The sequence below is a fragment of the Dama dama genome, chromosome 26, assembly GCF_033118175.1.
Source record: "Dama dama isolate Ldn47 chromosome 26, ASM3311817v1, whole genome shotgun sequence".
NCBI lineage: Eukaryota > Metazoa > Chordata > Mammalia > Artiodactyla > Cervidae > Dama > Dama dama.
Genome location: NC_083706.1, coordinates 45,817,112 through 45,843,456, shown reverse-complemented (window position 1 = coordinate 45,843,456; position 26,345 = coordinate 45,817,112). Strand labels below are relative to the sequence as shown.

Here is a 26,345-nt window from a genome sequence, read left to right as displayed (position 1 = left end):
ATCCTGTGTGCCACAAATAAGACCCAGTACAGCCAAATTAATACTTCTTAAAAAGCAAAAAAAAATTTTTTAAAGACCTGTTTAAAAAAAATATGAATGGATCCATACATGCAACAGACAAGATTCTTAAGTAATACTAAAGACAAGATTCTACTTGAGACGCATAAGCTTTTAATTCCTTATCTTGCATAAGAAAATGAGTATTTATGTACACATACATACATCAACACACCCAGGTACACACTCACACCCATGCAAACTGAATTTTGTTTCCATACAGTTTCCATGTAGTTAATACATGTTTGAAGATATACTTTCTAATCTTAGTTGACACATAAGAGCCATCACAAAACATCATCAGCCCGATAGTTATAAAAAGCCATCTAACCTCCACAAAAATTGACATTAGTGAACACAGAACCAAGGAATTTTTACTGCTGGTGGAGAAAGAAGAATAAAAAATTCCCATCTCCAAGCCACTTATCAGAAATGAGGCTTCGGGTGACTTGCTTAAGGCCACACCACTGCAGAGCCAAGACCTGCCACCCAAGTAACCACAAGCCCTGGGACGAAGTCAGAAGGTTGCCACGGAAGCCACGTCACATAACAGAAAACATGGGAATTCCCAAAATGTTCATTTAACCTGTGTCTGTATTTTAAAAAAAAAAGTCTAGGTAAATACAAAAGAAGAAAGGGTGCAGTTTAAGTCACTGAGCTCCTGTTCCTTTAGCTTTAGCACCATCCTTTCTGTTACCCAAAAAATAAAGTATCAGCCAACAGAAAACAAGCATGTTTCTCCCAAACAACCCCGAGACAGAACAACTACTCCTTGATACAAAGGAGAGAAAGGGAATTATATCAGAACGAATATGTTTCTGAGGGTGGAAAACATATCAGAAGAACAATTAATTGCAAGGAAATATTTTTGTATCCCTGTTATTAAGACAATTCTGACCTTTTGATATGTTGTATACACATAGATCACTCTAAGTCAGAACTGTCCAAAAGACTGACTTATCTTCAACATTCCTCAGACACTTCCAATGGGTTTGCATTGTCTGATTCCATTCTTTATCACTGAGGTCACCCAAGTGACTTTAGTTCTATGCATTTAGAGAGTCACTTGGGGTTTCAAACTATGTTAGATTTTTCAAGGTCTTTAGACTTTGTCCAACTACAGCAAAATACTCTCAGCTTAGTACTTCATCCTAAAATTACAAAACCCAGCATATTTCCACACCATGAAACCAAGACTTTATCTTTCTAATGCTTCATTCTGACATAATAATATAACAGGATATATGCATTAATAGTCATCTAAAACTGAATTCCTTGGCAAAGATCTCAGCACTATGTAAATTACTAAAGAAATATTCTGTCCTCAAACACATACTGCAAAATGACACATGTAAAAGCCAATATAGCAAAATGTTAACAATTACAGAGTAGAATTCAAGTTATGGGTCTATTAAGTTCAGTCTCTCAGTCATGTCCAACTCTTTGCAATCCTATGAACTGCAGCACACCAGGCTTCCCTGTCCATCACCAACTCCCAGAGCTTGCTGAAACTCATGTCCATTGAGTCAGTGATGCCATCCAACCACCTCATCCTCTGTCGTCCCTTTCTCCTCCTGCCTTCAATCCTTCCCAGCATCAGGGTCTTTTCCAGTGAGTCAGTTCTTCGCATCAGGTGGCCAAAGTACTGGAGCTTCAGCTTCAGCATCAGTCCTTCCAAAGAATATTCAGGACCATTTCCTTTAGGATGGACTGGTTGGATCTCCTTGTAGTCCACGGGACTCTCAAGAGTCTTCTCCAACACTACAGTTCAAAAGCATCAATTTTTCAGTGCTCAGCTTATGACTACTGGAAAAACCATAGGTTTGACTAGACGGACATTTGTCGGCAAAGTAACGTCTCATGTCTCTGCTTTTTAATATGCTGTCTAAGTCTACTATTCACTATACAATTCTTTGAACTTTTCTGTATTTTCACAGATATTCTTAATAAAAGGTTAGAAGGAAGTGACACAAACACACTCACAAAGTAGGAAAAATGGTTGCCAGGATGGAGGAGGGAGAAATAGAAGAGGTTGGTAAAAGGGAACAAATTTTCAACTAATAAGAAATGTTTAAAAAACATAAAATGTAGTGGAAATATCTCAGATTTCACAAGGGACATGAGTTAAAAACTCATCTCCTAGTGACTTAGAAGCCTTCTAAAGACCCTGATGCTAGGAAAGATTGAAGGCAGGAGGAGAAGGGGACAACAGAGGATGAGATGGTTGGATGGCATCACCGACTCGATGGGCATAAGTCTAAGCAAGCTCCGGGAGCTGGTGATGGACAGGGAAGCCTGGCGTGCTGCAGTCCATGGGGTTGCAAAGATTTGAACACTACTGAGTGACTGAACTGAACTGAAATCCCATTACCCTCACCATAAAATGGGGTGGATAATAATGTCTATCTAGAATAAAAATATAAAAAGATATAAGTAGTTAATCTATAAGTAGTTACAGAAAAACTGACATTAAGAATACAATTTTAAAAGGAGTATGTTGGGGCAATCCAGGAGAGAGTGGATACATGAAAATATATGACTGATTCACTTTGTTCTGTGACAGAAATTAACACAACATTGTATCTATACCCCCAATAAGTTAAAATAACAATAATAACAATAAAAGAAAGTCAGAAACAAAAAAAAGGAATATGAACTCTCAGAAATAACCTCTCCATTTAAAAATCAAGAAACTCAATTTCTACCGTATTCTTCACTTCTGACATCAGACACACAATGATACAGAAAGAATATCCCATCAAGCATCATTTTTATTAATAATCTACAGTCAAGTCTAAGGGCTTCATCTGGTTAAAAAAAAAACATACACATACACACATACTGCCTTCCCAGGAGGTGCAGTTGATAAAGAATCTGCCTGCCAATGCAGGAGACTTAAGAGATGCAGGCTTATGGCAACCCACTCCAGTATTCTTGACTGGAAAGTTCAATGGACAGAGGAGCCTGGTGGGCTACAGTCCATAGGGTCACAAAGAGTCAGACACAACTATGCACACATGTGTATACACACACACACACATATAATAGTAATAATAAAGACTAAAAACATAAATTACTTTTATCCAAACAGGATCTCAAAAGATAGAATAATCTCTCATAAATATAAACATCCACCTTTGAGGAAATAACACAAATGAGGAAAACCTCCACAATACTCTAAGGGGCTATAAGAGCTTTTAGTCCGCTGCTTCGTCATAATGGAAATGCAATATTTCAAATAACATGGGCTGAAAAGATATGGAATTGAGCAATGCCTTTGCAAAAATGTCCTAGATGAAGCCCATGCCAGAAGAAAAGGAAACATGCAAAATATTCATGTGAAAACCCTAAAATCCAAATAAATATCACCTGAGGTGGTCTTCCTCCCCATCTCACCAAAAGGCAAAAATCCTAACAAGTCTGTTTCTAAAACCAAATGCGACTGAATTAGCCCAGAGATGAGTGAACGTGTATGGGGCTGGCCTTCATATCCAAACTCCCACAGTTTGAAAGTTTCACCTCCCACATGTGACCCTGGAAACCCACACGACTGACACGTGGAATCCCTCTGCCACCCAGGCATTGTTCCCAGGGGCCAACAAACAGCACAGGCCCCAGACATTAGGGTCCCTCTTTCTTGACCTCAGACCCTGTGGTGTGACATTAGATCAATCACTTTTCAGCTTCTCAATCTGTGAAAGGGAGATAATACTACCTACCTCACAGTCCTTCCTAAAGGAGATCAGTCCTGGGTGTTCCTTGGAAGGACTGATGCTGAGGCTGAAATTCCAATACTTTGGCCACCTCATGTGAAGAGCTGACTCATTGGAAAAGACCCTGATGCTGGGAGGGATTGGGGGCAGGAAGAGAAGGGGATGACAGAGGATGAGATGGCTGGATGGCATCACCGACTCAATGGACATGAGTTTGGGTAAACTCCAGGAGTTGGTGATGGACAGGGAGGCCTGGCGTGCTACAATTCATAGGGACGCAGAGAGTCGGACATGACTGAGCAACTGAACTGAACTGACCTGACCTCACAGGGCTGTTGTCAGTATTAAGTAAAATAATACATGCAGATTGTGTAACACAAGGCCTGCCCAAGAATGCAAAGCAGAGATCTTGTTATGTGTCTACTGCTACGTCTAGTGCTTTAAAAAGTACCTGGCACATGGTGAATACCCAATAAATCAGTAAATATCCCTTGAGTCAGTGAATGAATGAGTGAGTGAATGGGAGATGATGGTGATGATGGCAGTGATGATGAACAGGCAAAGAAAAGAGCACTGGGAAATTCCCCAGCAGTCCAGTGGTTAGGACTCCACGCTTTCACTGCTGAGGGCCCAGGATTCAATCCCAGGTCAGGGAACTAAGATCCTGCAAGCTGCACAGTACGGCCAATAAATAAACAAACAGATAAAATAAAAACTTTTTTTAAAAAGGAGCTTCCGGTGCAGTCTACATATTTGTGTCAGAAGACTCTAAAACCCATTTAAAATAAGCCATTCACACATTATCAATGCCCATCAAGCACATCTTCCAGAGAGTTCCTACTTGAAATTGTCCAGCTGTCCTCCTGTAGCATTGCACATTCCAGGCTGCTTTAGCCTCACAGAGATGCGTGAACAGCCCACGGTCACGCACCTTTCAAGTCAACAGTCAACTCTAAGACAATTCAAAATGCAACGCTAGCGTGGTAAAGTGTTGCTTTAAAACCACAACTTCACAAATGTGGATTAAGAAGAAAACATTGCTCCTGTACATCAATGAAAAACTTAGTATTTACAAAATGAGAACAAAATAGAGAGCAAAATTACCTTTCAAGTTTTTCAAAAGCAAACTGGAGGTGCCTACAAAATCTACAATGTTAAGATAATTCAAGACGCAATACTAACATGGTATGTAGTTGCTTTAAAACCACAGCACATCTAAATTTCATAATACAGTCTAAGTGTTTTGAAGGCATCAAATGTGCAAAAAAATAAAATTAAATTAATGGAGATAGTTATCATGAAAATGAAAGATTTTACAGTGTAAATATTTATGAATTCCAAGTGGTACCTTACATTTCATAACAATTAAGCCCTAACAATTTACCCAAATGAGCAGTTAATTACTTTAAGAATGAGCAAATATTAAGTGACATAAAAATTAAGATTTAGAGCAAATTCTTAAAAAAGCTTTCCTTTTAAAAAAAAAAAAAAGCTTTCCTTTAAAGGACCTTTTTTCTCTAAGTCCTAATATCCAAATTAAAGACACTTTGATGTTTAACAATTATTGACAATGTATAAAATTCTAAATTTGGGGAGTTAAATCTTTTTTATTTTTCTTTTTGGTTGCAGTGCTCAGCTTGCCAGACCTTAGTTCTCTGACCAGGAATTGAACCCAGACCCTCGTCAGTGACAGCATGGAGTCCTAACCAATGGACTGCCAGGGAATTCCCCCAAATCCTAAATTTTGAAACTAAATAGAAAATTTTATTACGAAGCAATAGGTAATATTTTATATAAATGACAAAATGTGTATTAAAAATATGCTACCAATGGAAATAAAACTACAAAATGAGTTTCAGATAAGGTATTATTAAAATAAAAAATTTTAGTAGAAAAAATCACTTATTAATAGGAACTATGCTTGTAAAATCCTGTCATAAATACTAACCACTAGACACATCTGTTTACAACATTTTTGAAGGGTTATATTGGAAGTTAAGAAAATACAAGTAATCTGCCCAGAACTCAACGTAATTAAGAAGTATTCAGTTCTGCCTCTCACAATATTTTCTTTTTGTGGACTGAAGTGAAACTGTTTTAGCTGAAAGGTTTCTAATCAGTTTAACTCAGAATAATTGAATCTGAGTTTTTGAAGAGACCCTGCGGGTCATCCATCTATCAAGCCTGGTCCCGCTTCCAATTTGAGAACCATCTCCGGTATCCTGATAGATGGACTCCTCCCTTCTCCCTAAATACATGGAGGGATGGGAAGTTCCCAGCTCTATTAGGGAGCACATTCCACTGGTAAGTCACCAATTGACAGATGAGAACTCCTTCCCCAGACTTCAGATGAGTCATCCTAAAACCTCCACTAATTAAGTTCAGCCTTTCCATCATTATCCGCACACACATTTTACACGCCCTTTCTACCGAATCGCCCTACAAACAGCAGCAGTGTTCACGGTTCTTCCTGGCTCTCTCCCCCACTTTTAGACCATCTTCACAATGAAGCCAGAGCCACCTTGTAAAACAGAACAGACGGACAACACCAGATTATGTTTTTCACTAAAAATCAAATGCACGTGGAAGAGAGTCCTAAAGGCTTCAGTCTGCATCACCCCACTCAGAGTAAAAGAGGCCACAGGCCCTCTCTGGCGCCACAAAGCCTGGGAAACGTTGGGGCTCAGTGGCAGAGGCAGGATGGAACCTTCTTCCTGAGTCCCCACGCGTGTACAGCTGGTTCCCAGTCCACCGAGCCAGACCCAAGAACCGAGCTTAAGGACGTCGAGGGAGAATTTGCTGCCGAAAGAAAGGACCTAAAATAAAGCAAAAGAATGGTGTCTGAACGCAGAAGGAAACGTTTACTGTCCAGAGGAGGGATCAGTCTTGAAACGTATGAATGAGGCAGGACTGGGCACTACATTCTTAAGAAACAGAAACCATTTGTCTACAAATGAAATGCGTACAAGTATCCTTCAGCACACACACACAAATGCTCTGTTCTATTTTTCTTAAAATAAGAAAATTTAAGAAATAAATAAAACAAATAAATAAAATAAATAAAAAGTTAAATAATAATAAAATAATAATAATAAATACAAAATAATATAAATATAAATATATTTTATATTTTATATATTATATATTATAAATATAATATAAATATATAAATATATATGAATATATAATATAAATATGTTTATAAAATATAAAATATTAAAAATAAAAATAAATAATAAAAATGATAATAAATAAATAAAATAATAAGGAAAATTTTTCTTAAAATAAGAAGCTCTAGGAACTTCCCTGGCCATCCAACGGTTAAGACTTCACTTCCAATTCAGAGGGCATGGGTTCCATCTCTGGTTGGGGAACTAACATCCCACATGTCACAAGGCATGGCCAAAAAAAAGGAACTCGATAGAAGCATCTTCTATTTTTCCATTACGGATACAGAAGTAGATTGCACCTTTTTCACTTTTCTCCCAATTCTACTAGAAACAAAACTACTTAAGTCAATGAGAAGTGGCAGTTGACAGTGTCACGAGACTGCACGGCGACGGGGACTACGGCCGTCTGGCCCACGACAACTCATCCCAAAGAGCCAGCGGCTGCCCCGGGCCAGCTCATCACTGCCACCCGGGAATGCAGAACCCTGGGGGTGTGCCAGCTGAAACTCCTTTTCAAGAAACACTGAAAATGTTGCTTTCATGTAAATTTTTCCACTTTTTACAGGTAGGCAACTAATTTACATAACCTGAAAATACTTGTCAGGGACATATTTTGCAGGCCCACCAGAGCTTAGCCACAGCCCAGAACCAGCCAGAAGCCCCCCACTTTGCAACCTTGGATGTAAATGATAAACCACAAAGAGGACAATTTCAAATAAGCAGCAGTCCCAACTCCCTGACTTGGGAAGGCTAAATCCTAGGTCTCGAGGGGCATCCGTCTGCATGACCAACTTGCCTGGGACACCAGAGGCACAGGTCTGATTCTGGAGATTGGCGGGGGGGGCAAGTATGCAGAAGGGACATCGTGGGCTTCCCTGGTGGTTCAGTGGTTAAGAATCCTCCTGCCAATGCAGGTGACACGGGTTCAATCCCTGATCCAGGAAGATCCCACAAGCCACAGGGCAACTGATCCCAGGCACCACAACTATTGAGCCTGTGCTCTAGAGCCCAGGAGCCGCAACTACAGAGCCCACGTGCTACAATTACTGAAGTCCATTCGCAGCAACAAGAGAAGCTGCTGCAATCAGAAGCCCGTGCATCGCAACTAGAGAAAAGCCCTTGCAGCAACAAAGACCCACAGCACAGCCAAAAATAAATAAATACAAATACTTTTTAAAATTAAAATCTGTATCATAAAATTTTCTTAAAAAAAAAAAAATAAGGAGCATCATAAAAGACCATGCAGGCCATGGCACCCACCTTCCTGGTGAGTGGAGGAATTCTATGGATTCCTGCAGATCTATGGAACTCTAGATTTGCAGCCAACCAGCCTCCAAACGCTACATCTGCCCAGAAGTTCATTACCACTCACCCCTCCCATTTCCCACAGCTCCGAAGAAAGTCCTTCCTATGAAACCCACAGTGGCTTCCTCCGGCTGCTGCTCTTCACTGGTCCTAGAGCTTCCTGAGAAGCTGATCAAGAGCACCCATTTCCCTGCTCCCTTTACATGTCAAGGATGGGTAGCATGGTTCCTACTAAGCTTCCTACTTTGACACTAAATATTCTTCTCTATTATAAGCAACAGGACACTATTCCCAGACATTCCAAACCATGCTCACTCTCCTCTGAGTGTCAACAGACTTCTAAAATCTCAGGTCTGGAAGGCAAGGACGAAGGAAACCAGGGATTAGGCAGCCTTGCTTCAGGAGCATTACCCATATTTTTAATATTTTATATTTGATTCTCATAGCAAATCTTCTTTGATTTGTGTTATCCTCACTACTTGGTAGATAAAGAAACTGAGTCAATGGATTTGCTGAAGGTCAGAAAACTGGTGCAACCAAAAAACCTCACACTAAGTCTGTCTGATACCAAAGGAACAACAGCATTGCTATACTTATGGGAAATGGCTTATCTACCATGTTTTCTCACTATTATAACTTACTGAAACGATCATTGTAAGCAAGTCTCTTCTTCCTGGAGATCTCAGGAATGAATCGCTGATCTCATCCACATAAGGCAAGAACAAATTCTCAAAGTTGTGTCACCACTTGACAAACGGTATCCAAATACATTATTTTTAAAACCTACTTAATGTACTTCAAATATAAAAGTCCAAGCATAAACTAAATAAAATAGAAATTCATATGTGTATGAATATACTTAATCACCATCACTCCACGAGAAAAATGTTTTTCTTATTACTGTCTTACAGAGGAAACTGACCCAGAAAAGATCAAAGGCAGGATTCAAAAACTCAGGCAGTGTGACTCCCCCAAAATCTAAACTTTAGGCTTTTCAAACAGGTGTCTCTGAGTCCCAGCTTTTGAACTTCGTGGAAACATAAGTGAAACACCTCTCCGAGGCTAAATGGATATTCCTTCTGAATATTCTAATGTAGATGACACAAAGGCCAGTCAATACAAAGGTTACCAGCTACCATTAAAATGTGTACCTTCAATGTGTGCTGTATTTGTAAATAAACCCAGAAGTGTTAGAAAACTTCCTGCTTACAGGGAACCTAGTGTAAACCATGACAGTTCTGCAAAGGAACATTTCACATTTTTTAAAACAGTAAGAAGCAAACTGAATCTTCAAAATCTCCTCCAGAGCACAGATTCCTCACCACGTGACACTGACAGCTTACACAGTGAGCTTCATTTAACTCATTATGTGTCTGGTCAAACAGTGTCTGTGGAGCCCCGGACACCATCCTGGCAGAGAGGTCACGGGAGGAACAACAGACACGTGCACCAGTCTCTCGTAACTTCTGCTCCAATAACCGCGGGCTGGGCAACATGCCAATAAATTAGTACAAGCAGCAGAAAACTGTCAGGTAAGGACAAGCACCTTGCAGAGAATTAAAGCAAAGTGACGTCTGTGGGTGGAATGTAAGTCGGTGCAGCCACTATGGAGAACAGTATGAAGATCCCTTCAAAAACTAAAAACAAAGCTACCATATAATCCAGCAATCCCACTTATGGGGCATATATCTGGAAAAGGTGAAAACTCTTAATTCAAAAAGATACACGCACTCCAGTGTTCATAGCAGCGCTGTTTATTTACAATAGACATGGAAACAACCTAAGTATTGACAGATGAATGGATAAAGCACAGGCAGTGTGTGTGTACACACACACACACACACAATGAAATACTACTCAACCTTAAAAATGAATGAAATAATGCCATTTGTAGCAACATGAATGGACCTAGGGATTATTATACTAAGTGAAGTCAGACAAAGAAAGACAATTATCATATGATATCCCTTACTTGTGGAATCTTAAAAAATGATGTAAATAAACTTATTTACAAAACAGAAAACAGACTCATGGAAATAGAAAACAAATTTATGGTTACCAACAGGGAAAGTGAGAGGAGGAATAAATTTGGAATTTGTGAGTAACAGATACATACTACTTTATATAAACAGATAACCAACAAGGTCCTACGGTATAGCACACGGAACCGTATTCAATTTCTCATAATCACCTATATTGAAAAAGAATCTTAAAAAGTATATACACAAATAACTGACTCACTCCATTGTACACTTGAAACACAACATTGTAAGTCAACTACACTTGTATGTGTGCTCAGGCCTCTCTTTGCAACCCCAAAGACTATAGCCTGCCAGGCTCCTCTGCCCATGGGCTTTTCCAGGCAAGACGACAGGAGTGGGTTGCCATTTCCTCCTCCAGGGGACCCTCCTTCAGAGGATCATCCTGACCCACAGATCGAACCTGTGTCTCCTGCTTTGGCAGGCGGATTCTTTACCACTGAGCCACCTGGGAAGCCCCCTTCAATTTAAAAAACATTTCAATAAATATATAAGTAAATAAAAGAGCGATAGTGTAACAGGTGGCTGGGTGGCCACCACATATTGGGTGCTCGGGGACAGACTCTGGAGGCAGCACCCTGAGTTGAGACCCACAGGGCACAGAGGGGCCCAGGAGAGATAACACAGGCTACAGCCTGGGGAGCTTTGCCTGTGTGTGTTTTAGCAAAACAAGCATGAACTGCAGACACTGCAGCACCTTTCCAAGGAACTACCTGAAATCATGCCAAACAGTGCTTTGGGAACTGCTCAAATTTCCTGCTGTAACACTTACCCTGCAACCAACACATCAACTAGTAAGATGCACCAGTCGGAAGGGAAACAGCCTCAACACCAGAGGTGAAACCTGACCTTTCCTCGGTGGTTTCCTAGTGCCCAAGTCCCCTGAGCTGTTCTGATCTTACAACTGCCACAAGAAATGATGTTCTCTAGTCTGTTCTCAGGGCTTCCCAGGTGGCTCTGGTGGTAAAGAACCCACCTGCCAACGCAGGAGAGGTAAGAGACATGGGTGTGATCCCTCGGTTGGGAAGGCATGGCAACCCACTCAGTATTCTTGCCTGGAGAATCCCACGGACAGAGGGGTCTGGCGGGCTACAGCCTATAGTATTGCGAAGAGTCGGACACGACTGAGGCTACTTAGCATGCACAATCTGTTCTTCAGCAAGAGGTCCTAGTTGGTTTGGAGTTCAAACTTCCCAGGCTTCAGCTTCTCTACCTAAGCTCCCAGCAAAGATGGATATACACTTTTCCACAGAGACAGGATCAGCCAGCACAACAAATTAAGGGGCATTTGTAAAAAGCCACTCAGATTTGGCGCCCACTGCCTGCAAGAACCTTGGCCACCATCCCCTAAAGGAATCTACACCACCTTTCCCCGCTCAGGTCTGAACACAAAGAGCAGTTAATAGAGAGATATGGGAAACAGGCACATAAACACCAACCACCAGACCTTATCGCTCTTGAGATGTACAAGGGCCTCGAACTTACCCCCAGAGGAAGTGTAGCCCACACTTCACGTAATCATTCATTCATCTGGAATGAGCTGGCTGAAGAGCTGTCTTTGTAATTCAGGCACAGAACCCTGGCAAGATAAACAACAAAAAAAAAAAATAGGTGGTGAGAAACAAGTTTTCAAAAATCAGAGTTTTGTAACTAAAGTTCAATTTCTCAGCATTCTGCCCTATCTTGGGCTTAACACAAAAAGGGAGCTTCTGAGAAAAAAAACCAAGTATTAATTGTGTGCGTGCTCCGTTGCTTCAGCTGTGTCCAACTCTTTGTGACCCTATGACCTGTAGCCCGCCAGGCTTCTCTGTCCATGAGATTCTCCAAGCAAGAATACTGGAGTGGGTTGCTATGCCCTCCTCCAGGGAATCTTCCCAACCCAGGGATCAAACCCATGTCTCCTGCATTTCAGGCAGATTCTTGATTCTTTACTGCGGAGCCACAGGGAAGCCCCAGCTATTAAGTGGTTAACTATAAAGGAAATGTGAGGGTCTTCCCACATTCTAATTGGAGAAGCAGCTATACTGCTTCCTCCTATAACTATAAAGCCAAACCATTTTACAGATAGATATATGAAGGGAGGGGAAAAGTGGGGAAGGAAGGAGGGAGGAAGAGAAATGAGAGGAGATGTTTGGATGGATGGTTAAACAGACAGGATGGGCCACTATTCCACATGCTGAGGCTAGAGCAGTAAATAAGAGTGAAAGTCTCTGCTCTCACTGAGCTTTATTCAGATGGGAGGGAGTAGTCAAGCAAACAGGTAAATAAACAAATAAAAATATCCTAGGGTAACATTTACAATGCAGAGACACAAAACAGGGTCATGAGCTTGTGAGTGACAAGTGTCTAATGTAAACTGGAAGACCAAGAAATGGCCCTTCAAGATGGCAACTACGTTGAGACCCGAATTTTTCAAAGTTAGTGAAATGATCCCCCAGTAGAGGGACCAGCCAAGACCCCAAGAAGCAGCAGGTGTCAAGAGCAATTATCATGGCCTATGGGCAGAAGCTGCATGCAAGGGCATGGAGTCAAAGGATCAGAGTTTTGTTACTTATTCAGCAGGCGGCTTCCGGGTCCTCTCCTACAATGGAAATAATATTTTCTTCCTATGTTTGATATGCTGCACGGTGACATTAGAACTCGTGGCCCTGTTGGTCAACATACCAAAAAGTACCTCTCTTTTCTTTCACCATTTAAAGTGTTACACAGATGGCTTTCAGAGAATGAGACTTTTTTTTTTTTGAGACTTTTTTTTTTTAATGACCTATAGTTGATTTACAATATTGTGTTAGTTTCAGGTGGAGACTTGTCTTTTCACAAAACATTATTTCACCCCTGCCATATACACAAGACACTATCTTATGGTAATAATTGTATACCACGGCTCACAGTTCACAATCCTTGATAAAGAATACAGACTACGGAGCCAAAGGGTCAGAGTTCAACCCCTAACTTCCCCATGACCACCTCAGTGACATTATTAAAGTTGTCTGAGCCTCTGGTTTCTACAACCATAAAGTGGAAATGATATCTACTTTGCAGGGTTATTCTACATACACACACAGACTATAGCACACAGAAAATACTTATTAAAGTGGTTGAAAAAGTGTAATACTCAAAGTGGTGATACTTTCATTGTAACCAGTAACTACTGAGAAAGGTGTGATTATCAATGATTCATGCTGCAGAAATACACCTATACAACTGGGCACATTAGAGAGAACGATTTCCGTTTAGAGATCATAGAATAGTCTATGGTGGACCTTTAAAAACCAGCCCAACTCCCTTCTCTAAAGAGAATTTAAAGCTTGAAGAAGTAGACTGATTTGCTCAAGGTGACATCATTGGTTCAGAGAAAAATCTTAGAAACCTAAATAAAAGATAGACTTGGTCTAGAGTGCCTACCTTATAAGATAAATCCTAAAGAGACATAGACTTCTAATCCTCTTTGTAATTAATCCAGTATGGACAAGAAAATATTTTTAGGTAGAATGGAAAATTAAATAAGTTTTTATAGACTCCACCTAAATATACTACACTGATAATTTTTTTAAAGGCCAAGAATTATCATACCTTACTGATGGCCTGATACTGATGGTTATTTCCTACCCAGGGAACTATAAAGTATAACACCTGCCACACCGTAATTTTTTTCAATGATAACAACAGATATTGAGTCTCAAGCACCTACTATGTGACGGACGTCTCCAAACATTCTGAATACTTTGCCATTTCATGAGTGTGAGTCTTTCATTGCCTACACCTTTGCATACATTGTGTCCTGCTGGGAGTGTCTCCCTGGAGAACTCCTAATTATCCCTCAAGATCGAGCCTAAGTGTCTCCTCTTCCACGGAGCCTTCCCTGATCTACCTTTCTCTTGCCAAGACCACCCCCCACTTCACCTCACTGCTCTAATATAGACAACCACATTGCAATCATTTCTTTTTTCATTTGTCTGTCTTCTGGAGTAGATGTTGACTGCTTTGAAAGTAAAGGGTTTGTCTTTCTTTGTTCTCCTGCTCTCAAGCACCGTGCCTTACACATGGGTGCTTAATAACACACAATGAATGGTTCAATGCAAGAATTGCCACATTATACTAAGACAACATGATTTAATTTCAGACTAGCTTTCTTTTCCAGTACGTCGCCATGACTTAGATTACAAATAAAAAGTTTACAGCTTGACTACTGTAATAGTTAACATTATGGGTCAGCTCAACTAGGCTATGGTGCCCAGATGTCTGTTCAAATATCAGTCTAGATGTTGCTGTAAAGGTCATTCTTTAGGTGGAATCAACATTGAAATCAGTAGACTTTGAGTAAAGCAGATTATCCTCCATAAGGTGGAAGGGCCTTGGCCAATCAGTTGAAGGTGTTAAAGCAAAGACTAGGGTTTCCTGAAGAAGGAATTTTGCCTCCAGACTGTGACATGAAAACCCTGCCTGGGTTTCCGGACTCCTGTCATGCAGAACTTTGGTCTCATGGCTGCAACATCAATTTTTGTCTGAAATTCCAGACAGTTGGCCTGCCCTGTGGATTTCAGACTTGCCAACTCTCCCAATCAGGTGAAACAATTCCTTAAATTGACAGAAAGGGGTGTGTGTGTGCGTGTGTGTGCGTGTGTGTGTGTGTGTATTTATGGACGTGAGAGTTGGACCACAAAGAAAGCTGAGTGCCAAAGAATTGATGCTTTTGAACTGTGGTGTTGGAGAAGACTCTTGAGAGTCCCTTGAACTGCAAGGAGATGCAACCAGTCCATCCTAAGAGAGATCAGTCCTGGGTGTACATTGGAAGGACTGATGCTGAAGCTGAAACTCCAATACTTTAGCCACCTCATGTGAAGAGTTGACTCATTGAAAAAGACCCTGATGCTGGGAGGGTTTGGGGGCAGGAGGAGAAGGGGCCGACAGAGGATGAGATGGTTGGATGGCATCACCGACTCAATGGACATGAGTTTGAGCAAGCTCCAGGAGTTGGTGATGGACAGGAAGCCTGGCATGCTACAGTCCATGGGGTTTCAAAGAGTCGGACGTGACTGAGCGACTGAACTGAACTTATATATATATATATATATATATATGAGAGAGAGAGAGATGTGGCGTTTCATCAGAGCAGCAGCAGGCTCGAAAATCACACTGTGAATTCTAGCATCCACTGGTGGTGTCAGTGTGAGAACCGTTAACGTTGTCGCAGCAGTAACAGCATCACTTATAGAAGGACACGCTGAAACCAAACCCTACAGGCCTGCACCACTCACAATAAGACAACCAGAGAGACTAAAGTGCTCCAAATAAAACAGCCCTTCTCCCAGACTCAAAACCCTGAGCCCAGGGTCTGTGATCTGGTAACATCCAGACAGACTGAGGAACAGAAGTATAGAATTTCGAATCTCTTGATCAGATTTTTCACTCCTGAAGAGACACAGGTTCGATCCCTGTGTCAGGAAGATCCCCCAGAGCAGGAAATGGCAACCTGCTTCAGTGTTCTTGCCTGAAAATTCCCTTGGACAGAGGAGCCTGGTGGGCTATAGTCCATGGGGTTGCAAAGAATCGGACACGACTGAGCGACTGAACACGCACACAGTAAATGAAGCCTGTTGGTTCTGTTTCTCTGAATATCCTGATATAATTACTAATCATTTTGGATTGAAATGATTTAAGGCAGGATTATAGGATGTTTAAGTTTAGAGTATATCAGTTTAAAACTCTGTTCACTTTGCAGATGAAGAAAGAGAGGCCTAGAAAGGATAAATCAGACCTGTCATGCAGAGCATGGGAAGGAACTTGGACGAGAGCTCAGATCACCAAACCACCACCTCAGTTCTGGTCCCAGAGCAGATGACACTGGTTTTGTCTCAGTGACAAATGAGTGGTCACCAAAGCACTCTTCCTCTGATCCCAGGGTCCCCCGCCTGACCTTTTCCCCTTTCTGTATGAATTCCGCGGCCACATGAACAGTTCACTCTCATCTAGCTGGGAGGACCTCAACCACCTTCGATAAGTGGATAAGCTCTCAACAGTGTAGACTGGATTTAGCTGCCAGTGAGTGTCATGTTTTCAGATGAGTCAACAATGGGACAGGTACTGCAATCTCCTGCAACTCCAGAAAGGTCTGAGAGGTGCTGTGTGTAAAGTCTGTGAGTTTCGAGGCAGTGCTGGGTAGACTACACCTACCATAAAACTCTAGTGATTCTATATTATTAGTTACACAGAGTATGCTGATCACCTATGACCACAGGAGGGCAGACTGTGTGGACACAACTGTCCATCAGCAGATTCACTCATGCTCTTTCAGTGTGAAATCCTGCCATCCTAGAGTCCCTGAGCTGCCTGCTTGCCACCATATCATTTTAATTTAAATGAATAGGGCTTACACTTTTCTCTCTTGAGGTTTATGATAAAAAGCTGGCCCCATGCCTTCCCTAGAAGCTGACTGTAGCTGAACCTTCAGCTGTATCAGTTTAAAAAAGGGGGGGAGGGGCCCACAGCTAAAGAATGGCTAAAGCATTCATCAATCTAGAAGCCTGTGGCCAAGCCCTGGTCTAAGTGCACAGTGCCCAGTGTTTATAAAACTTTCACTGCTGGGCCAACCAGGTCAAGGAGAAAGTGCTGGGGAAGAGAGAGATAAATGACTACTTCACCACGCCCTGAAAATAGGCTGCCTGCTGCCCAGCTCGGTAAGAAGAGTGCATTTCCTGCTGAGAAATTTCCTATTTCTATTTGGAGAAGGAAATGGCAACCCACGCCAGTATTCTTGCCTGGAGAATCCCATGGACAGAGGAGCCTGGTGGGCTGCCATCTATGGGGTCACACAGAGTCAGACTTAGCATGCATACATGCATATTTATATTTATGATATATATATATAATTTTATTTATTTATTTATGTTTGGCTGTGCTGGGTCTTCGTTGCCGCACGAGACCTTTCTCTAGTTGCAGCGATCAGGGGCTTGTTGCAGTATGTGGGCTTCTCATTGCGGCAGCTTCTCTTGTTGTGAAGCGTGGGCTCAACAGCTTTGGTGCAAGGGCTTAGTTGCTCTGCGGCACGTGGGATCTTTCCAGACTACTGATCAACCTGTGGTCCCTGCATTGGCAGGTGGATTCTTAACTACTAGACCACTAGGGAAGTCCCCCGCTGAAAAATTTCTCTCCAAAACTCATGCCTTCTTCAAATTAAATCCCCTTTGTAACCACCACCTCTCTGACTACAGGCACGTCTGCAAGTCTCTGGGTTTCCTTTAGCCTTGCTATCTATCAGCGAGGCAGCTTATCAGATCAGTCTTCGCCTGGTGTTTGTGCTAAAACAATACAGCACGTGGGAGGTGCTTCAGGAGGCAGAAAGGGTCCTGGAGTGAAGGGAACTCCTGCCTCCGTGAACTCCTTGTGTGACCCAGGTCTGTACCTGGCTGGGCCCACCAGCATCTCCGTCCACAGGGGAATTATTTCTAACCTGCATCTCTTGGGCCCGCAGAGACTTCAGAGCCATGATGAACAAACCCCTCTGTGACTCCCAATCCGAGGCGGGAGGAGGGGTGTGCTGGAGGCCTTCATTAAATGACAGTCTTCACCAGCTTCTCACTCACACTAACACTGTTCCCAGAGAACTCATGGAATCAGATGCCGCCCTTAACAGAAGCAGGTACTGCCGCCCAGGAGGCTATAGCTTGTTAGAAAATCCATCCTTCTGACAAAGGGATGACTGATTACAATGAAAACAGGAAGTTTCAGTCAGTCTTCCTCAAATGGCAGACTTCAGTACCCACGGAGCACAACGTTTACGCTTACCATGAACCATGTCACCACAAGTCCCTTGTTATTTATAAAACAGCTCATGTAAAACACCAAAACAAACAAACAAAACCAAAAAACAGCTAAAAGAAATACAAGGCATATCCCTCTGGGGTCACTGTATTCTCCAGGGTGGTGATCCTGTCGGCCAATCTGGCCCCTGGTTAGAATAAGTGTTCCCCGGGATTCCCACAAAGTTCGTGTTTCCAGGGACAAAATTCAAGGACACAAAAGTTGGCACATTATACCTTGAATGCCTACGTGCAGGATCTTTATTAAGTTAATTCAATTCAGGAAGTATCTGATGAACCTCACTTGTGTTCAAGGTACCACGCTAAGTGTTGGGAGTATGATGGTGATCAAAAGCCTGTGGACAGTCTCACCAGCCTGTGAACAAGGAGGCCATGAGCCACTGCTCAGTGTGGAGATGATTATGGTCCAGAGGGGCAGATGCTATGGAAGCCCACAGGGGTGGCTCATGAGAAGACACTACCAAGCATCCCAGCCACTCCTTGCTAAGGCAACAGAAACTGACTTAGCATCAGTGTCTCAGAACCACCACTGGATTTTGACTTCTTGACGAAGAGATGACCCTCATCCAGTTGCCTGATGGTCATGTGGACAATGACTTTCTTCAAGAGGTAACTGCAAGGTAACAGGCCCTGAAAGTGAAAAAGTTGCTCAGTCGTGTCCAACTCTTTGTGACCCCATGGACTGTCCATGGAATTTTCCGGGCCAGAATACTGGAGTAGGTAGTCTTTCCCTTCTCCAGGGGATCTTCCCAACCCAGGGATCAAACCCAGGTCTCCCACATTGCAGGCGGATTCTTTACCAACTGAGCTATCAGGGAAGCCCTAATCACCTCCAAAACCACAGCATCTGTGCACCACAAGTTACATTCAGCATCAGGGCGGGCTGGCACCCCATTTATGACACAACCCTAGGTGTCTGCAGAAAACTGAGACAGTCAGGCAATCACCTCGTACAAAAGGAACTTAACACAGTGTGGAACAGAGGCTGTCTGGATGACTGTGGCTGGACCGACTATAGCTGACAAAGAACTCATCTCAGTAACAGTTAAGTCCCAATAGCCACAACATGTGATTCAGGGTGACATGAATGAACCAAAGATGAATCAGACCCGGCACCATTCACCATCCAAGGGCCTAGAGTTAGTAGGGGAGAAAAGACAGCAAAGACCTCACACATTATATACAGAGGCAGGATAACCTGGCCATCTGGGATGGGAGCAAGACGACACTGTGAAGAATGCCAGAAACTTCCCTGGGTTTAAAAAGTAAAAGAAAAATCACCGAAGAAAACCAAAATCCATTAAATCTATCCAAAACAGGCATTCTCCACAGCAACACCACTCAGATCAGCAAGCCAAACTACAGGAAGATAAGAGTTTGACTCCAGCTTAAAAGGAGAAGAAAACAAGCACATCTAAAACAAAACAAAACCAAAAAAAAAAAAAAAAAATCAAAAACATTAACCTCTACAACAGAACAAACTATAGATCTTCCAAAAAAAAAAAAAGCTTGGAGGTTGCAGAGCATCTGTTTGCAAAGATAACGGCAGACCCTGCATCCCCAGATGAGAGCAGATGGGGATCAAGGAAGACCACTCAGGGGTGACACCCCCCCCCACCAGAGCATCGCCGGACACCACTGGGGAGCAGCTCGGACGAGAAGGACATGATGCCAGGCTGCGTAAAGCAAGACAGCCTTGCCTAGGGACCCGGCCTTGAAGGACTGTCTGACTTGGACGTGGAACCAGGGGGGGCCCTGCACTGTCATAAGGTGGATAGCACAGATGAAGGACAGAGAGACTGGGAGGCCAGAGACACAAGACACAGAGAAGCATCCAGCGTGATAAAGCACAGCGTGGCGTGAAGGTGGGCAGAGATGCAGGTGAGGATGGAGCCCCTCCACGTCCAGGCTGCCACTTGCCCTTTAGTCAGGAGAGAGCAGCAGGCATCACAAGCCAGCAACCCAGCTGCACTAGCCCAGCACCATCCACCAGGATGGAATGAGCACTAACTGTAGCACATGATGATGAAAATTCACAGGGAAATCCTAAAGTGTTTGTCAAATACAAGGGCGTTCATTCACAAGAAGGCTGGAGCATGTGGTGAGGAGTCAGGAGCAAACCCCTCCATATCCCTGACTTGGGGTCATCTATTGACCTCTCTATACGTGATCCCCCTGCATGCAAGATGGAGGTGATGATGCCCTCCTCCTGGGACTGTTGCGAAAGCAAAGTAAGAAAGTATATCTTTCAATTACCTGACACGGGGCTGAATCCAAGTCAATAAATGTTAAATACTAGATGCTAATTCTTGTCCCAGTTTCTAGGATACAGAAAGAAATGTGTCCAAGGGAACAGCGTGAATAAAAAAAAACTTTGAATTATTTTTACCAAGCTCAAGGCTAGCGAGATGACTCAGTAATACCAAGGCCAGGCCTCAATGTCCGTTACTAACAAATACTGTAAAACATTTAAAAAGAAGTGTCTTTCCGGGAACTGAGTAAGTGGGCAAATTAAAAATCAAAAGGAAAATGTCAATTAAGAAACTGGCACAATTTGACTGGGCAATTATTGTGTTTCAATATCAACAGTAATATTCTGAAACTATTTTCACAATATTCTAAAATCAAGAGTAAACAATCAGGGCACGGAGGCCTTCTCCAATCCCAGACCAGCAAGGCAGCCTCTGAACAGGCAGGCAATTGTAGGTCTGTGTCCGAGTTTAGCGCAAGACTGAGCCCTACAGGGCTTGTCTTCTTTAGAAATAATTACCCATCACCACGAAAGGAGCTCAGCACACATTAGGAGTTTGTAGAATAATCAACTTCTGGTCCTTCGGGCCCAATGTACAATAAACTATGGGGATTGTTGAGAAATGATCATAAATTATGGCAAATTTATTAAATGTGAATTCTGGGTATGCAAGATAAAAAGGATTTGGGGAAAGGATATGAATTTCAAATTTTCAGCAGGTGGATGTGACTGAGGGCGTAGCTACGCTATTCTAATTTTGCTCTTCTTATGGCCAACCATTCAGCAATCAAGCTCCACCTTCTCTCCCGGGACAGAATCAGAGTCCAATTAGCATCAAATTACAGTTACTGGCTCTAAACGATCTGTACCTCCCTAAACAACTATAATCACAGAATTTCCTTAGACTGGAGGTACTGCAGACATTTAATTTTAATTACTTCAGCATGGAATCAGCAACATTATTTCCCACAGGTATCTTATTACCTGTTCTCTCATGAGGATGAACAACCAAAATGTCAATTAGAAGAAGACTATACGTGGGGAGGGTTGGGCAGAGGACAGTGACATACACATTTACGGATTTTCACCATGTGAAACGCATTTTCAGAGACACAGTCTAGGAATATAATTTGAATCAAAGTTTCAGGGCCCATAATGAATGTTCCATTCCCCTTCTACCTCCTGGACCACCCACAGGAACTGCACTGCCCAGGCCTCAGACCTCAACCCAACTGCTATGAATAACTCCTTCCAAGACTTCCCTGGTGGTCCAGTGGCTAAGAATCTGCCTGCCAACGCAGGGGACACGGGTTCAATCCCTGGTCCGGGAAGATCCCACATGTCTCGGGGCAACTAAGCCCCCTGTTATAACTACTGAGCCCGAGGTTTGGAGCCTGGGCTCCGCAACAAGAAAAGTTACTGCAAAGAGAAGCCTGAGCATTGCAACTAGAGAGCGCTCACCACAACTAGAGATGACCCACACAAAGCAACACAGACTTGGCCCAGTCCAAAATAAAGTTTTCAAAACATACCTCCTCCTGGCTGGAACCTAAACTGCTGGCTGCTGCCCAGCCTTGCTCTCCACCTCACTTCTAACACCTCAGGTGTCCTGCCTGTTCTGGCCCCACTAACTATTATCTGTATTCTCTCCTTCACCATCATTTTATGCTAAATTCCTTTATCAAGTCTTGTTCTCACTTCACGTGAAACCCCAGGGACTCCAATTGACATTAGGAAAGGAAAGAAGAGGTAGAATCATTATAGTCTCAACTCCCAAGGAAACAAAAATAAAAAGACAAAGATGGAGGTTTTCTTCAACAGTTGGTCTCTGGATTTTTTTTTTTTTTTTTAGTTCTAATGTAGTGACACAAAAAAGCCAATATTCTATTTAGCTTCTTTCATCTTTTTGTTATACCAGGCCTTGATGAGGTTCTAATGCATAAGCGTGCTCTTGAAAATCTTTTGTATGAATGAGCCAGAAGATTCATTATCAACTCAGTCTTACCTTACTACCTTCCACTCCTTCCCTCCCCCAGTAGGAGCAGAGAGCAATCTGGGACGAGCTGGAATCACATCCCCGATCCTGTGTGTTCTGCTCCATATCCCGCCAGCACCCTGCTGTCCTCATCCAGAGCTGCACCTGCTCTAGCATCCTCGTCTAGACTGCTGAGATCCAAAGCATCTCTGTCATTTTACCAGATGCCCACTCCATCCTCCAACTCCCCAAGGCCCTGCTCATGAGATGGACACTGGGGATCCATCTCCAGGTCTACTGACAATCCTCTAAGATTCTAATAACATTTTAACCAGCCCTGGGATCAGTCCTCAAGACAGAAAAGTACATCAATCACAGTTTAGGAAGTAACAGTCTTACTCCCTTCAGTTCAGTCACTCAGTCGTGTCCGATTGTTTGTGATCCCATGGACTGCAGTACGCCAGGCTTCCCATCACCAACTCCTTAGTCCCTTCGGAAGAACTTAACATACAAGAAAAGGTGTATCATACCAACAAGAGCCTACTGTGTAGCACAGGGAACTACACTCAAAATCTCCTAATAACATATAATGGAAAAGAATCTAAAAAAATAGATATGTGTGTATATATATGTATAACTGAATCATTTTGATGTACATCTGAAACATAACATTGTAAATTGACTATATTTCAATAAAAATGTAAAAATTCTAAAAAGATGTATTGGTAATAATTTGAAAAAAAAAAACATTAAATAAACTTATCAACAGACTCAACTTTTAGATTTTTTTTGTTTTTCAGTCACTAAGTCGTGTCCAACTTTTTGCAACCCCATAGACTGCAGCACGCCAGGCTTCCCTGTCCTTCACCATCTCCCGGAGTTTGCTCAAACTCTTGTCTGCTGAGTCAGATATGCTTAAACCTTTTCCAGATGTTATACAGTCATGGGACATTAACTATTTTACAAAAGACTAACTTTATAAGTAAGTTAACTCTGTTATAGAGAGGAGCTCAAGACTAAGTTTATCATTAGGCATTGTCTTCGGGTTAGAACCCTTCTATCCACATCAGAGAGTCAATAATAATACCAGCTGTTGATGGGGCATGAAGGAATAAGATCTGCGTAGGACCTGGCATCTTGATGGCTTCCTCAATACAGGATGGCACCGGCAGTGGGTCTTCTTTCAGACTATTAAATTAGTATTTTGGTTGTAGGTGGATCAACTAACAAGTTGCTTTGGGAAAAACACCCATAAGTCTCTTCCTCTGTCCAAAATCACTTTGCATTTTCTACCTACCAGCCCCAAAGGACTTGGCAGGGATTACTGATGTCTGAAAATCTTTCATCTCTGGAGATGAAAGGTGCTGACGAGCACTTGCTGGGAAGCACTCCCACGCATGCCCTGCGGGGAGATTCAGAATCCTGCCAAGGGTGTTGACTGCAGGTGGGAAAATGTTACCTTTGAGGTGGAAATTATGATGGACTTTTGTAATCATCAGGAGGTAGGGCTGCTCACTACCAAGCAGAGACCAGTGACCCTTCAATTCTCATTTTTCCTCAGGTGCCATACTGGGTGTAACCTTGAGCCTTACCCTCTTGCTCTTAGGAATCCAGGTTAAGTACACAGAGCGCCTACAGAAACCAAACTGGAATGGAAACATTTGTGTATCACAATTACACAGTGGGACTTGGCTATAGTCTCAGGCCCTTCTATAAAACGAGTCAATCAGAAATCAGAAAAGGACCATGTAGAACTGAAAACGGATAATAATACAATCTAATACTGGGTCTTTCTAAAGTCCTTAAATTTCCAAACTTTAGTGATGGATTTTAGGCATAACAAATATCACTTTATGAGTGGTATCAAAAAGGTTTAGTTCCTAATAGGGAATATGGATTTTGTTCACTTACCTACCACAGAATCTGTAAGAAACACTCTGCTGGACCCCCATCCTCTGCTGTATTCTTTGACTCCCCTGCTCTCAATTCTCTGCCTCTTTCTTGAGCTGTTCCATCTCCACCCACCTCCCTGGATGTTCTTCAGCCCCAGGCTGAGTCTTCATCTCATCACCTTTGATATTCTTTCTGGTGACTTCCAACTCATGGAAGTCATGGCTTCCACTCTCACAGATCAACACCGAGTCTCCTTCTCCAGTTTAAGTGGAAGAGATGGCTCGTCTCAGCTCCAGACACACTGAGGGACTTACTGGATGTGCTTCTTCAAACTCAGGATGACCCAAACTAAAGTTATTCATGACTCCAGCCCTGCGCTGCACCCGAGTAACTTGGTTCTCAGAGCCCAAGCCGAGATAGCAGCCCCTCGAGCAGGCCAGTCTCACCAGATTCAACCCACCAGCCACCCTAGTCTTGCCCTCAGGTTGCACGTGCAGGCATCAGCAAACCCTCTGCTTCCTCGGTGTCTCTTTCCTGTGTGTTTCCTCTCCTCTGCTGTTCTGCATACATACATACCCCAGACGACCCTCCTGTTTCCTACAGGAATACTCCAGTCCTCCTCCATCCACAAGTCTCTTCTCCAGTGGTCAAAAGAAAACTCTAAAACAGAAATCCGATTCTGTGATGCTTCATCCATCACAATTAAAAATCCCAAACTTCTTTGAGGACACAAAATTGAACTGCTGCTTCCAGCTTCTGTCCTGCCAGTCGTCAATGCAGACTCCTCAGGGCCCATGACATCCTATATTCTCCATGCCTAAGCACCTTTCCTGCAACCAGAGTGCTCCCCTCTGCTGCGACTGTTCAGCACATTTCTCGTTCTCAAAATCAGCCTACGTGGTTCTTCTGAGATGTCTTCCCTAACATCACAGACAAGGGCTAATAAATCTTTCCTTTCAGATGCATCACTGCATATTGTACAAATCTCTGTTTAAGCACTTACCACACTACACAAATTCTTTGCTCGTATGCCTATCTGTTCTACCAGGGCATAAACTCTGAGCTGTCTGTTCTTACCACAGCATCACTTAACACAGGGCATGGTAAACACTACACGAGGGGTTCCCTGGTGGGCCAGTGGATAAGAATCCTCCTGCCAATGCAAGGGTCATGGGTTCGATCCTGAGTCTGGGAAGATCCCACATGCCGCAGGGCAACTAAGCCTGTCTACCACATCTACTGAGCCTCCACACTGCAAGTACTGAAGCCCGTGTGCTGAGAGTCTGTGCTCTGCAACAAGGGAAGGCACCACAGTGAAAAGCCCCAGCCTCACAATGAAAAGTAGCCCCCACTCACTACGACTAGAGAAAACCATCAAGGAAGACCCAGCACAACCAACAATAAATAAATTTTAAAGTGAAAAAAGAATCATGGATTCTGACTTACTTAAAAAAAAACAGCAACATGAACACAAGAGTATTTGCTGAATGAACAAACTAATAAACAGTCAAATTCCAGCAGATAGTTGTCCTAAGCTATAAATCCATTCTGAAATGCTGCTTCCACTTTCTTCCTATCATCCATAAATCCAGTTATTTCTGACTCAAGGGCCTCCCCATCTTTTTGAAGATTCCATGCAGATATGCCCCAAAGTTGTCTGAGAAGCCAGGGCATCCCAATTCATTTCGATAACACATAAACTCATGTTCAGAAAATATTTCTTACACGTTTCAAAGGCCACGCTGAACCACAAAGCTCCATAGTGAAGACACATAAATAAAGGTGCTTTCTTGGGACCTGAGTCTCCACCCCCACCTCAGGACATCATCATCCCAATATAAATTTCCCTTTAAAAGAGTAAGACAATCAATTTGCCCTAGTGTTTTTAAGACCTTTTGCTTTGTTATTTATCATGTCCCTGTTTAACTCATCTTAAAGAAATTCCTGAGACACTGCCTTCAAGTCATGAAGAATATGCTTACCAGAAACATGTTTCAATGAATACTGACTACACAGTATAGGCTTTTTTTTTTTTTTTAAAGAACTACAGTAAGCCAAATTTCAACTTAAGAAAGAACTGTCCAAACAGCAAACTCCAGACAATGCATTTGGTGGCAAAACT

At 42.5% G+C, this 26,345-nt stretch overlaps 1 protein-coding gene across 3 annotated transcripts in view; it reads right to left on the bottom strand.

Annotated features, from left to right (window-relative positions):
* TIAM2 (TIAM Rac1 associated GEF 2) overlaps positions 1 to 26,345 on the bottom strand; it is a 238,356-nt gene that overhangs the window by 132,700 nt on the left and 79,311 nt on the right. For all 3 annotated transcript variants that reach the window (XM_061130248.1, XM_061130252.1, XM_061130253.1), the window contains exon 2: positions 11,770 to 11,863. The gene's annotated coding sequence lies outside the window, so the exon portion shown is untranslated. The remainder of the gene's footprint in view (positions 1 to 11,769; positions 11,864 to 26,345) is intronic.